This window comes from Cebus imitator, unplaced genomic scaffold (genome assembly GCF_001604975.1).
Source record: "Cebus imitator isolate Cc_AM_T3 unplaced genomic scaffold, Cebus_imitator-1.0 Scaffold155, whole genome shotgun sequence".
Classification (NCBI taxonomy): Eukaryota; Metazoa; Chordata; class Mammalia; order Primates; family Cebidae; genus Cebus; species Cebus imitator.
Window position 1 is genome coordinate 3,346,007 of NW_016107470.1, and position 15,263 is coordinate 3,361,269.

Here is a 15,263-nt window from a genome sequence, read left to right on the forward strand (position 1 = left end):
AATAGAGATTTAATATGGAGAATTCTAGCATGTCCCAAATAGGAAAATATTTTAAATATTTCTATGTGTGTGTTCCGAGGAATAGCCTTCATTTAAATGACATAATGTGATAGGTAATGCATTTCGCAGAACCCACTGAGAGCTTAAAGAGGTATGAGTCTGAATCCCAAGTGAATCTCTTGGAACATACAGAGATTGAAGTGGCTGAGTGATTATGTGCAATGAAAATAATTTCATAAAATGTAATCATTGTCAGTCTCATAATGATAACTACCATTTATTGAGCACTTACCATGGATCAGGAACTACCCTGGATGATTTACAGACATCATCTCGTGAAATGCTTACAACATCACAGTGGGAAATTTAATATCTGAAACAAATGTTCAGAAAGGAAAGCAACTTGCCCAAGGTAACAGGGCTGGTAAATGGGGAATTAAAACCCAAGTCTGACTGATTTGAAAGCAGTGCTCTTTCCCATCCTTCATCCTGCCTCTCTGTGCATCTTATTGGATGAACCAGTCTTAAGGGCTGCTTATTCTGAAATTCCAATTCACAATGCTCTGACTATACAATAAAATGTTTTTATGGATGGGAAAGTATGAAAAAAAGGGGAGAATATATTCATTATTTTTAATGACTATTACTTTATGCATTAATTATCTTTTGTTGTCATTAGTAGGCCTATACATTAAAAGGCATTTATTGTAACCAGTGTTGCATATATGTTCTAAAAATGTATTATGTACACATACACATACACACACACACACACACACACACAATACTGCACATATGTATGCTAATGTTGTGCCAGGTACTTTCTGAATATCTCCTATGATTTTCGTGGCAACCTTGAAAAACTGACAGATTGCATATACATATGCAGTGTGTGTGTGTGTGTGTGTGTGTGTGTGTGTGTGTGTGTGTGTAGTTTTTAACCAACTTTTTCTTCCAAGCAGTAGTGAAATACATTAAAACCAATAAATTTCCTAGCATAGGACATCCAAACATACTTCAGAAGATTTATCTTAGCATTGAAATCCTGAAGTGAAATGATGTGTATTCAGTCTATGTGGGAGACAGGGATTCTACAGGAGATTTTTGAAATAAGGGAAGAACGCAAGCCAGTCTTTGGCTCCAAGAATCTACAATGTGCTAATGTTGTGCTAGGTACTTTCTGGATATGTCCTATTATTCTTGTGGCATCCTTGAGAAACTGGCTGGCTGAAGGTAGTTGAGTAGATATTCTTGGTCCAGTATATATTAATTTTAACAATGAACCCCATAGTATATTTATAAAATAAAAACTGCTCTAAGAATCTGTCATTGCACATGGCTTCACATAGCCAATAGAGAATGAATCAGTAATAGCATGAAGTGATCTTGACCATGAATGAGTAAATGTTCTGGGACATCTACTTCTTGGTTTTAAAAACATTCATTCTGACTTTGGTAAAGTTTCAGGATACAAAATCAATGTACAAAAATCAGTAGCATTTCTATACAACAATAATGCTCAAGCTGAGAGCCAAATCAAGAACGCAATCCCATGTACAATAGCCACACACACAAAAATACCTAGAACTACATCTAACCAAGGAGGTGAAAGATTTCTACAAGGAGAACACTAATGAAAAAAAAACCATAGATGATAAAAACCAATGGAAAAACATTCCATGCTCATGGCTTGGAAGAATCCGTATCATTAAAATGGCCATACTGCTCAAAGCAATCTATAAACACTATTCCTATCAAACAACTGAAGTCATTTTTTGCAGAACTAGAAAAAAACTGTTCTATAATTCATATGGAACCAGAAAAGAGCCTAACAGTCCTAAGCAATAAGAACAAAGCCAATGGCAATATATTACCCAACTTCAAACTATGCTACAAGTCTATAGTAACCAAAACAACATGGTATTGGTACAAAAACAGATATATAGACCAATGCAACAGAATAGAGGACCCAGAAGTAAAGCTACACACCTTTAGCCAACTGATCTTTAACAAAATCAACAAAAATAAGCAATGAGGAAAGGACTTCCTGGTCAATAAAATGGTGCTGGGATAACTGGCTGGCGATATGCAATAGAATGAAACTGTACCCCTATTTTTCACCGTATACAAAAATTAACCAAGATCGATTACAGATTTAAATGTAAGACCCCAAGCTACAAGAATCCTAGAAGAAAGCCTAGGAAACATCATTCTGGACATCGGATTTGGGAATTAATTTATGACTAAGTCCTCTAAAGAAATTTCAATAAAACCAAAAATTGACAAGTCAGACTACCTAAACTAAAGAGCTTTTGCACAGCAAAAGAAACCATCAACAGAGTAAACAGACAACCTATGGAATAGAAGAAAATATTCACAAACAGTGCATCTGACAAAGTTCCAATATCGAAAATCTATAAAGAACTTAAACTATTGAACAAGCAAAAAACAAATAACCCCATAAAAGCCTGGGCAAAAGACGTGAACATATGCTTCTCAAAAGCAAATATACACGTGGCCAAGAAAGCAGGCAAAATACATGAACGGATACTTCTCAACAAAGAGCAAACAAACATGAAAAGCAGCCAACAAACATGAACAATGCTCCACATCACTTATCACTCGAGAAATAGAAATCAAAACCACAGTGAGATACCTTCTCAAACCAGTCAGAATGGATATTACTAAAAAGTCAACAAACAACAAATACTGGTAAGGCTGCAGAGAAAAGGGAACACTTATACACTGTTGATGTGAATGTACATTAATTCAACCCCTGTGGAAAGTAGTTTGAAGATTTCTCAAAGAACTTAAAATAGAACTACCATTCAACCAAGCAATTCCATTACTGGGTATATATCCGAAAGAAAACAAATTGTTCTACCAAGAAAAAAAAAAAAAAAAAAAAAAAAAAAAAAAAAAAAATTTTTAACAAAAAAAAAAAAAAAAAAAAAAAGGAACACATATACTTGCATGTTTATTGCAGTCCTATTCACAATAGCAAAGACATGAAATCAACCTAGGTGCCCATTAACAGTGGACCGGATAAAGTCAATGTGGTACATATACACCATGGAATACTACACAGCCACATAAACAACAAAATCATATCCTTTGCAGCAACATGGATGCAGCTACAGGCCATTATTCCAAGCAAATTAATGCGGGAACAGAAAACCAAATACTGCATGTTCTCACTCATAAGTGGAAGCTAAACATTATATACATAAAGATGGCAATAACAGACAGTGGGGACTACTGGATGGGGGAGGGAGGGAGTAGGGCAAGATCTGAAAAACTAACTGTTGGGTATTATGCTCAGTAGCTAGCTGATGGGATTATTAGTATCATAAACCTTGGTATCATGTAATATAATCATGTGAAAAACTAAACATAAAAGTTGAAAAAAAGCAAGAATTTTTTTAAAAGATTCATTCTAATTTTTTCTCCTCAGCAACCTTAAAAATCAGGTTTAAGTCTAGATTATCATAAGGGACCACTGACATGAATTCACTGCTTAGATTTAGATGCTCCTCACCAACCAGTTGAAGGTGTCTCTTTTTTCTCCATTCATATTGAAAATCTAACTGAAAGACGTAAAAGTAACAAAGATCTATCACAAAAACCTGCTATCCTGTCAGGATAAATGGAAGCTTCAGGCTAACGGAGAGTAAAGTCTTCTTTTTCTAATTGGCCTGGTTCTCTGTTGTTATCTCACTGCAGCGCAAACTTTCTATGCAATTCAGCTCTTCCTTTCCCCTTGCAGAAGCTGAAAATGGTACCTCTGCCTAAGAAAAGAATCTAGTCTGCCACTTCACTACTCAAAGGAAAAGATGGGAAATGTGATGAATGTTTTTCAAGGTGATACTAACTTAATATTCAAGGCAGGGCTAGCAGTTGGTTAAGATGCGTGAGGCATCATTTCATGCACTTTTCACTGAGAATTAGTGTCTCTTAAAATTTACACTCTTGGCACTTCACATGCCTTTCTCTAGTCCTGGCCCTGATTTGAAAAGATGAGAATTATGTCTGAGCATTTTATTTCCTTATGAAACTACCAAATTTTCTGCTATTACAGTCAATGCTATCGTCTCAATAGCCATTGACTCCAAAGTCTCTGATTCTTGAAAATTTTTGAACACCATGACTTGCGTCTTCTTGGCCTCAAAAACTTTCATATGTCCCTGGTAACTGGGAAATTAAAGCTAGACCCTCACCCCTCACCAAGAACTTTTTACCCAAATCTTACTTTTCAGCCTTGTCTCATATCCTATTACTACTCCTCAGTCCCATCTATGCCCACAGAATAGCTTTTCACCTTGCTACTTCTATCCTTGTGTCCAAGTTGTGACTTCCTCTTGGAAGTTTTATTCTCTTCACTGCTTATACTGCACACTTCTCATACAGGAAAGTTCAAAGCTGAATTCAAATCCCATTTCCTGGGAAAGATCTTTTCATAACCCACCAATAAAAATTAATTTTCTTCTTTTTCTATCACTGCCTTTTGTTTATGACATTGAGAAAGCACAAATCTTACTATGCCTTTTATTAAAAAAAATGTATTTCCATTTATGTCTGTTCTATGACCACCCTTTGAACTCATGGAGGGAAGATTCTATTTTATTTGTCTTGATACCCTTGTAGAACCCAGCGGTGAAACTGCACTTGGTGGGCACTCGATATATTTGCACCTCATTGCATGACTGGGTAAATTCTTTATTAGTGTGAAGTGTACTTGGTTTAATAAGCTTTTGGCAAGAGACAGAATCAGTACAAGCTTATTTCCTTATTCAAGTCAGCAAAGTAGATTTTAAACATAGGCTGTTGCACATTTAGACCAACTCTACTGGGTAGAAAGACTAAGAAAACACTTATAACTAATAAAGGACTTCAGCAAGAGTACATGGTATAATTGTATTTCGAAAATTACAATCTGCATGAATACCAAGCAAATAAGTATTAGAAGTTCAAATATTTGAAAGGCTCAAAATATGTGGACATGGTGTTCCTTGAATTCAAATGCTGATAGGAAGAAAATGCATCTATTCATCCACCTTAACCCTTACTTACATTGTTATTTATTCTTTAATCAAGTGTTTACTCTCAGTCCCCATTGTGCTTGCTATTGGGTTAGGTGCTAGAAATACAAAGAGGATGAAAAACCTTGTTCTTTAATGAGCTCTTGTCAACAATGGGCTACAGTAACAAACGTGTCAGATTACAGTTATTCCACAGCCTACGATGGAAGAAGACAAGACACTTGAGACAAGCACTGAGAGAGAGAAGTATTTATGAACTCATATTACACAGAATACAGAACGCTAGATTATACCAGAAATGAGAAAATGGATTTTGGGATGGAAACTGCTCAAATAGATTTTGAAAGTTGACTGGGACATTTGCAGATGGCAAGGAAGAAACTGCATTTTATGAAATCGGAAGAGTATAGAGAAATACATGAAAGCCTGAATCAGCTTGTTGTATTCTCAAATCTAGTGTATCATGTTTTAAAAGATTGACACAAAATACACTTGGGAACCAACATAATCTTTACATATAATCTAACGTCGGTTTACCATACAAACTACTTGGTTAACAAAATATTTCCAAATATATAGGTACTGCTTCTCTTTGGCTCTAGACTCAAGCTTAATAATATTACTTAACTGTAGAATGTCCAAAACTGTCTGTGCTGACCAAGAAGCTAATTGACATTACTAGATATAAGAAACAGAATTTCAAAAGCATAATGTGGTTTCCTCATTCTTAGCTAGTTCAAGGTAACAATTAGTATGTAGATATACATGAGGTCATTTTCAGCTTTAAAATTCTGTAAAACTACTTCATTAAACTTTCCTCTTTTTGAAAGATTCTTCATGATCCATTTATTTTGGATGTCACTTCATCCAAACTTTTTATTCACACTTGTACATTGGGTCCAGATGATAATATACTGAGGCAGAGAAGTGGAAAGAGAGTGAGAAAAGGGTATAATGGAAACCTGGGGTGGTGAGGATCAAGGAGACAGCTTCCGGTAGAAGCTGCCTGTTTTCTTCTTTCTCTAGTTCATCTCTCTGAAAAAATAATCATGGTACTATATTAGCTGCTCTCCAGGATAAAAGACAACCTCAAATATCGAGCCAAGCCAAGCTTGTAAATCATATATATGCATCGTATATACTTCATATATGTGTGTGTGTGTGTGTGCGTATATATATATATATATATATATATACTTTATATATATGTATTGTTAGAAGTATGATATATATATATATATATATTTACTTATAGTGTCATATAGTTTGCTGTATAGTCTCTATATCACTATAAAATAAAAACACTTTTGCAAAAGTGCTTTATAAGCTCCAAACATGTTATACAAAGATATAGCATACATGGTAATATATACAATATATATTTTTCTTTAAATAGAATTTCTATTGCCCTATAGTCTAGCTAAAGAGAGATAAAAGACAATAACAGTCTGTGTCTATATTATCTTTATGTTCCTTTATATCACTTGAAACTATTTCTCTGTAGCTGGAGGCATCTAGATGCTACACAGTCAGAAATTTAGAATTTTTTTTGTCAGATGCATAAAATAGTATTTGGACAATGATGTGAAAAAAACACTGAAGAGTCATAAAATGATGCCATAAATATCATAGAAGTTTAGAATGAAATTGCATCTTGGAAATCATATAATTTCCACTCAGTGCAAGAGTTAGCATCCATAACCATGGTCTTCAGTTCTTTGTTGAAGACACCCAGAGATAGAAGCAGCTCAGTGTCTCATGAGGAAGGCCACTCAGCAGATGTCCTAAGCATCCTGGTGTTTACATCTTTGAGGTCATGTCCTCAAAGCTTACAGGCTGCTGTGAAAGAGAAGAGCTCTACATCAAAGTGTCCAATCTTTTAGCCTCCCTGGGCCAGACTGGAAGAACTGTCTTAGGCCATGAATAAAACACACTAACACTTAAGATAGCTGATGAGCTTTAAAAAAAAAAGGCAATAAAAGTATAATGTTTTACGAAAGTTTACGAATTTGTGTTGGGTCACATTCAAAGCCATCCTGGACAACGTGTAGCCTGTAAGCTGCGGATTAGACAAGCTTGCTCTACATTAATAAAGGACAGCATAAGACAGGGCAGTGTCTGTGACACAGTGGAGTCTTAGCACTTTGGGAGTTACTGGGAAGAGATAAACCTACCTTGATGGTGAGGGAATTGAGCAAAATCTTGGGGAGTAAGAGGCATTGCAAGCTTTCAAGGGCAGGTTGAATTTAGACATGTAAAATAGTGGAGAAGAATTCCAGACAGAAAGAATGTCATGTGCCAAGGGACAGTTGCTAAGAAGGCTTTCCTTTCCTTAGCTGCAAATTGTCTCTCTGAAACATGCAGCAAGTATTCTATGCAAGAATATATATAATTCCATATGTTTAAGCCAGTTCTCACAAGCAGATGAAGTTGTTATGTCCCTTTTCCTTGATATAAATTTTCTCATCCAACAATTTCCAGACCTACCATCATCTTGGCCGCCCTCCCCATCATGCCCTCATCTGTACCAAGGTGTCCCCTAAGAGACGCATCCCAGACTGTTGCAGTGCTCTTTCTTTTTGCCTTGGCCAGTACAAAAGAGGTAGGACAGCAGCTTTTCTTACTTTGGGTTATTTTTGTTCATGGAGGAGTCTGACAGCACAGGCTAGGTCACCGTCTGTCAAACTGCACCTAAGTTCAAAGACGGCTCTAGTAGTCATCCATTCTGTCATCTTAGACAAACTATTTAACTTCTCCAAGCCTCAAAATTCTCATTTGCAAAGTAAGAATAAAGACTGCCTACTTCATGGGATAACCTTGAGGACTAAATGAAGATTTAAAACTATTTAGTACTGTGCCAGGCCCATAGGAGGTGCTTAAAAAATGTTAGGTACTATTCGTAATTCAATCAGTCATATGTAGTGATTTTTGAGGCTCCAGTAAAATGTTCAAATTCTTGATTTATATACTCAGTAGGAAAGTTTTAACTCCTCCCCAACCATTTCTTTTTAACAAGCTTCATAAAATTCACCACCATTTTTTTTCTATTCTAATTTAATTTGTACATAATACTGCTGACCCTACCTTTGGACTTTGGCTTGATGAGGAACAACGTGAAATCTCAAAGCTTAAAGGCACCATGCTTACAGACAAGACATTTTATTCTTTGGTATGCTGACGGCTTTCACTGCAGAAGTTGTATTGATTATGTTAAAGGATAAAGAAGATCCAATTTCTCTTTATGTTCTCTGACCCACTGATGGTGAATAAAATTCAAACTTTTAAGGAACCACCCCTTTCTTAGTCTTAGTCCTTATTCTTTAGCTGGGGAATCCATCCCAGTTCAGAGTTGGAGCAGGTAATATAGATGTAAGGGGTCAGGGCATTGCCAACCCCTTACAACAGTGACTGTTTGGATCTTCCATGGGACCTTTGATTAGAACCTTTAAAATACAGTGATATGAATTTGGAGCTGTTGCAGTTACCTTGAGCCACAAGAGGGAATCTTGCCGAGAATGAATACAACCCAGAGGAAGTATAATAAAAAGATCCAGGGAGAAAAACCCAATATTTAGCAACATTGTCTACCTGAAGCCAAACAACTCTTGGGGTTTCCAGTTACAGGACCCAATACATTTCTTCTGTGCTTTTAAATTGGTTGAGATTGAACTTACTGTCATTTTCAGCTTGCAACCAGCCATTCCTAATACAAATGAAATCACCAGTCACATGTATTGCTAAAGAAAATCGAGGATATAAAACCTAGAAAAGATCGGTTTTCATGCACCATCTAGTATTTGAAAGCCCATAGACAAAGGCAGCTTTGGCTTTTGTGAATGGTTAACGTATATATGAGAATTTTGTTTGGGTACCCCAAATTTAAAATAGCATAACAGTGCTGGTTTCTAGCTATCGAAGCACAAGCATGTATTATTTCCATTTATTATCTTTGTACCTGCATCACTATATCATCAGTCACATTTGTCTATATATAAAGATACAGTCACATCAATTTAGTATTTTTCATTCTAATGGATAGTGAGTCTCTTTTGGAGGTCGTGTCTTATTCATTTGCAAGCTTCTAGCCCAGCATCTGACAGGGGTACTTAATAAGTGCTAAAATGAAACCATTATGAATCTGTTGCTTTGGCCTAAATTGCCTTTATAGAGAAAAGAAAAGGCAGAGATATTGATGGCTATGAATTGGGAACACCCCTAATCCCAGAGCTCTATTCAAATAGATTCACAACATTATGAATGATGCCCTCTGGAACTCTGCAGTGGAGCAACCCGAATAAAGTTTTTAAACTATAAAAAAGAAAATTCACTATTACCTATTTTCATAAGTGTGAGGAAACATGAATTTATTGAATTTTAATTGTGATTTCTTGCAAATTTTTTTCTAATAGCAGTAGCACTAAATTCTTCAATTTACTAAGTATAACTAAATTCTTCAATTTACTAAGTATAGATTTTTTAGCTTTTCTTTCTTAATACTTAATAAATTACAAAATTAACTCAATTTGAAATTTTGGTATCTGATTAGGAAGATATTTACCAATAATAACAATTAGATTTCTTAGGAAATGTTAATGATAACAAAGACAAAATACATTAGGTATGCAATTTCTTTCTGTTGTGATTCTAAATTTCTCATTCCTTAAGACCAATATGGCAACATTCATTTATATTGACAAAATTAATAGCCTCTGAATGGCATAACATAGACATTTATTTGCTGAAAAATATTTGGTTGCCTCCCATGATGCTGCCTGACTTCAAATTACACTACAAAGCTACAGTAACCAAAACAGTATGATACTGGTACCAAAACAGATATACAGACTAATGGAACACAGCAGAGACCTCAGAAATAACATTACACATCTACAGCCATCTGATATTTAACAAATATGACATGGAGAAAAGATTCCATATTTAATAAATGGTGTTGGGAAAACTGGCTAGGCATACACAGAAAACAGAAACCAGACCCCTTCCTTACACCTTATACAAAAATTAACTCAAGGTGGATTAAAGACTTAAATGTAAAACCCCAAAACATAAAAACCCTAGAAGAAAACCTAGGCAATACTACTCAGGACATAGGCATGGGCAAAGACCTCATGACTAAAACACCAAAAGCAGTTGCAACAAAAGCCAGTATTGACAAATGGGATCTAATTAAACTAAAGAGCTTCTGCCCAGCAAAGAAAATTACCATTATAGTGAACAGGCAACCTACAGAATGGGTGAAAAATTTCCCACTCTACCCATCAGACAAAGGCCTAATATCCAGAATCTACAAGACACTTAAATTTACAAGAAAAATACAAACCACCTGATCAAAAAGTGGGCAAAGGATACAAACAGACACTTCTCAAAAGACGACATTTATGTGGCCAATAAACATATAACAAAAACCCATCATCACTGGTCATCAGTGAAATGCAAATCAAAACCACAATGTGATACCATCTCACACCAGTTAGAATGGCGATCATTAAAACATTTGGCAACAACAGATGCTGGTGAGACTGTGGGAAAATAGGAACACTTTTACACTGTTGGTGAGACTGTAAATTAGGCTCAGCCCCTGTGGAAGACAGTGTGGCAATTCCTCAAGGATCCAGAACTAGAAATACCATCTGACCCAGCAATCCCATTATTTGGTATATACACAAAGGGTTATAAATCATTCTGTGAATACACAGGCACACATATATTTATTGCAGCACTATTTATAACAGCAAAGACTTAGAACCAACCCAAATCAATGACAGATTGGATAAAGAAAATGTGGCAGATATACACCATGGAATACTATGCAGCCATAAAAAAAGAATAAGTTGGGGGTGTGGGAGGCAAGTTGGGGAGAGAATTAGGACAAATACCTAAAGCATGCAGGGTTTAAAACCTAGATGAGGGGTTGATAGGTGCAGAAAACCACCATGGCACCTGTATACTTGTGTAACAAACTTGCATGTTCTGCACATGCATCCCAGAACTTAAAGTAAAATTTAAAAAATAAAATACATTTTTAAAAATCCTTAAAAAATATTTTGTTGCCTTCATTTGCCAACCATTTAGGTGCTAGGGATGTAAGAATGAACCGAAGAAACAAAGTCCTTCCTCCTGTAGAAATTTTTAGGATTGAAAAATTGAATCTTCTAGTCGTGCATATTCTCATTTTATTCACTTGGCTACATCTCTACTTCTTTCCTATTTCTATATTTTCTGCTCTGTTGTAGAGAATCCCTATTATTCCATGAGAAATACAAGAGGAATATAGGAAGAGGAAATTAGTGGATCAGGGCACAGATTAGGTTCAAACCTCAGCTCTACCATTTACTAGCGGTGTAAGGTCTAACTATCTAAACTTAATTTTCCTGTAGGGAAAGAGGGAAATCTTATATCATAGGTCTGATGGAAGAATTGAATGTATTAGGTATATAAAAGTATCAGACACAGTGTCTGGCACAGGGACTGCTCTGTGGTACTTTAGATATTATTATAAAGTAGGTACTAAAAATCAAACTGTGCCTCTGGTTTAATCATTTACATCATTAAATTTAAAAAAAAATCCATTCTCTATGGTAACAGAATACTGACACTTAACTCAGCAATATACTCATGGAATACAGTTAGGGTTTACAGCAAGGGCGAAGAAAAGGTTAGTCATAAAGCGCTCCAGTTTTGAAACACACAAATAGCTCTAGAAAGGTCTAAGTCCTCTTAGCATACTCCATCCAAAACAACTACTTTGTATTCAGAAGAGGAACGGTATCATCTCCACAGATGACTATCTACAAAATGGACTGTAGTCCAAGCCCTGGGAAATGCCTTGGCTTTTAACTGGAATAGGGCTCACAAGGCATATTACTACTTCCCCTTTTTACTTCTTGGATTTCTGAACGTCTGATTACATCTGGCTGTTAAAATTTAAGTGAACCAAAATGCTCCTGTTTTTACCAACAAAAGATTTGCTTATTAAATGAATGCAGAAGGGGTAAAACAGACTCCATCATCATGTATAAAAGATGAAACCATTTTTTAGAGTCCCTTCTTTTTCTTTTCTCATGAAAGAAGATGATATTGAGGGGTAAGGTGGGGCACGAAGGGGAGATTCCTCTATTTAAGACCTTGGACAGTTTCCTGTAAGCTCTTACCACAAATCTTAAACAGGTAAAAGACTAAATTACCTCTTACAGAATTTGAGGTCAGGTGCCTCACACCTGTAATCCTAGTACTTTGGTAGGCCAAAGCGGGTGGATCAGCTGAGATCAGGAGTTCAAGACCAGCCTGCCAACATGGCAAAACCCTGTCTCTACTAAAAATACAAAAATTAGCTGGGCATGGTGGTGAAGCCTGTAATCTCAGCTACTCAGCATGCTAAGGCAGGAGAATCACTTGAACCCAGTACACGGTGGTTGCAGTGAGCCAAGATTATACCACTGCACTCTAGCCTGGGCAACAGAATGAGACTCCATGTCAAAAAAAAAAAAAAAACCTGAGAATTTCCATTTACCTATATTATCGTCTAATAGCTATGAAGATTTGTCCCTTCTTCACCCAGATAACTACCAGAGACATGGAGTGGACATGGATTTTTCATCAGAATAACATCATAAAATTACAGTTCATCTATGATCACATAGGTCAGTTGTACAAATCAAAGTAGGTCTGTGGTTTTCTTTTCTGGAGACCACCTTGGTTTTATCCAGTTAAGGGTTAAAAAAGGTATTTATTCAAATAAGACAACTTTCCAAAATTAGTTTTCTTCTTTTTAGAGGACCAAATGTAATTTTAAGTCAAGTTAATGTTTCAAAAATAAGTTCATTTGCTTCCATTTTAAAATAGGCCAGTGATCAGAAAAAAAATGTAAATTCAAAACAATGTTTCAAATGCTGTACTCCTACCCAGAATTGAAACAGTATACACAGTGATTCTCTCTTATTTCAATCAATTTTTACATCTAGTTGCCTTTTTAGAAAAAAAAAAAAAAGCTACTAAAAATTGATGAAACTACCGGTCTAGGACCTGAAGGAACAAGGTAATCATGTTCGTGGTTAAATTTTTAATTGAAAGTCATTAGAATAATGTGAGTCAGGAAACCAGAGAGAAAACAAAGACCACATACTATGTTGCCTCTGGGTGCTATGGAGCTCTTCCAGAGACTTAGAGAGAAAATGAGACCCAGACCCAGTAAGCAACAAGCTTAGAGGACCTCCCAATGACTATGGGAACCCCCATCCTCTGTGTGTGTGTGTGTGTGTGTGCGCGCGCGCACGAACACACATACTTTCTCTCTCCCTCTCTCTCTCTTTCTCTCTCTCAAATAAAATAGTGAAGGAGATACAAGAACCTAGTATAGCACTGGCAGCTTTTATTTACCTGGGGTGTTGCAATCATTATCTGTAAACAAACAGTCCTTAATTAAACATTAAACATTAACTTCCAGATCAACTTAACAATGGTAGTCAAGTTAATTTATGTTTCTGAAACTTCTGTGAGTGAATGGGAAGAGACTATCTGGCACTGTTTTCAAGAAAATAAAAATTCAGAATTCAAAAATAATCATAATTCACCTCTAGCACAGTTGCTGGAATTGCTGGAGTCTATCTGATCATCCCATGGCAGTCATTTCATTGATCATATGTATCATCCTGGCTCAAAACTGCTGGTGCTTCAGAGAAGAAGGTGGGGAAGAAACCAATTTCTGTGACCTATTTGGCCAGTGCCCAGGCAACACTAGCAGTTTCCTATGTCCTTCCTGACTCTGGCAGCTTTCATGGTTTGCTGTCAGAAAGACTGTAGGATGGGTTGCTTTATATTTGTTTGTTCCTTTTTATAAAAATGCTCTACGCTTATTGAAAAAGAAAAGAAAAAAGCTCAGAAAATATATTTTAAAAATCGAAATTATAACTCGTAGTAATATTCTGAACACTTAGGATATACAGTACACATTTTAGGATGTACAGTACATGTGTATCCTAAAATGGATATACATGTATATGTACATAAAATGTGTACAGGTGTATATATACATCAAATGTTGGCCAGTTGTGTATATAGTACATGTACACTAACTTTAGGATATATATACTGTATATACAACTGGCCAACATTTTATGTATATATACACATGTACATACAGATGTATATGTAGTATAAATTAATGGTATGTTTAATTTATGTTTGCACAGTATTTACACTTAATATTATGCACATTTTACATATATTTATATGTGAATATATATGTACATTTTTTAGTTTAAAGGTTCGTCCAAACTTCTCTGAGTTTAAAACTTACTTATCACAGAGAAATTTCTGATACTTCCTATATTCCTTTCTCATTGGCACCAATAAATTTCTACTAGAACCAAATATATGCCATTTAGGAACAAAAAAAAAAAAGTCCCACTATTCAAGCTTATGTGTTCTCTGCAATTTAGGGCTTAAAAATAGCTGTAAATTGAATTCCAAGTGCTCAACAGCGCCATACAGAAGAGAGATGATTATTTCAACATCATAGGTGACAAAATCACCAATCAATGGTTTTAAAAGATATTGCCAACAGATGAAATACTTCCAGTTTCATCTAAACCAATAGATGTAGGGGCCAAGAGGAATGAGGGATGTAACTAGCAGCTGCCAAATATCACAGATGGCACAAAGTTAGAGACATGTGGAAAGGAGGGGATCTATGATTAAATCTGTCCAGCAAGATGTAGATAAGAAGGTTCCTAAAACCATCCAGGACTCTCAAGTGCATCCTGCCGTGAAGAGGAAAAGAAAAGGATGCAAAAATTCACCCAATACCAGCAAGTATTTGATACATGCTCAGTCCATGGGGATTTCACTGTGCGACAGTGGCTGTGCACTCAGCACAGGGACACGTGCAATCTATTCGCTTATCTCTTATTAGACCCTTTATTAGGACCGTGGGTTACTCTGATGTCCACTACTGACAACCCCAAAGAGAAAAGTAACAGAAAGAAAATGAAAACAACCACTGAGCAGTAGAAACCAACAATTCTCCATGTGAACCTAGTGGCACCTCAACATTAATTTATTTAGCATAGGAATTAATGAAGCCTGTTTTTACATCATCCTTTAGCTGGGGACCAAACTTGAAGAGAGATAAAGGAGCAGGTATGTGTGGGAAAACAGAGCAAGCCAGGCTGCTGGGATGTTCTTTCTGATGTTTTCTGGTTTTAGGTA

The 15,263-nt window shown here is 36.0% G+C and overlaps 1 protein-coding gene across 9 annotated transcripts in view; it reads right to left on the minus strand.

Annotated features, from left to right (window-relative positions):
• The window catches only part of TRPM3 (transient receptor potential cation channel subfamily M member 3), a 587,648-nt gene that overhangs the window by 548,923 nt on the left and 23,462 nt on the right, over positions 1-15,263 (minus strand). The gene's annotated exons all lie outside the window — the stretch shown is intronic.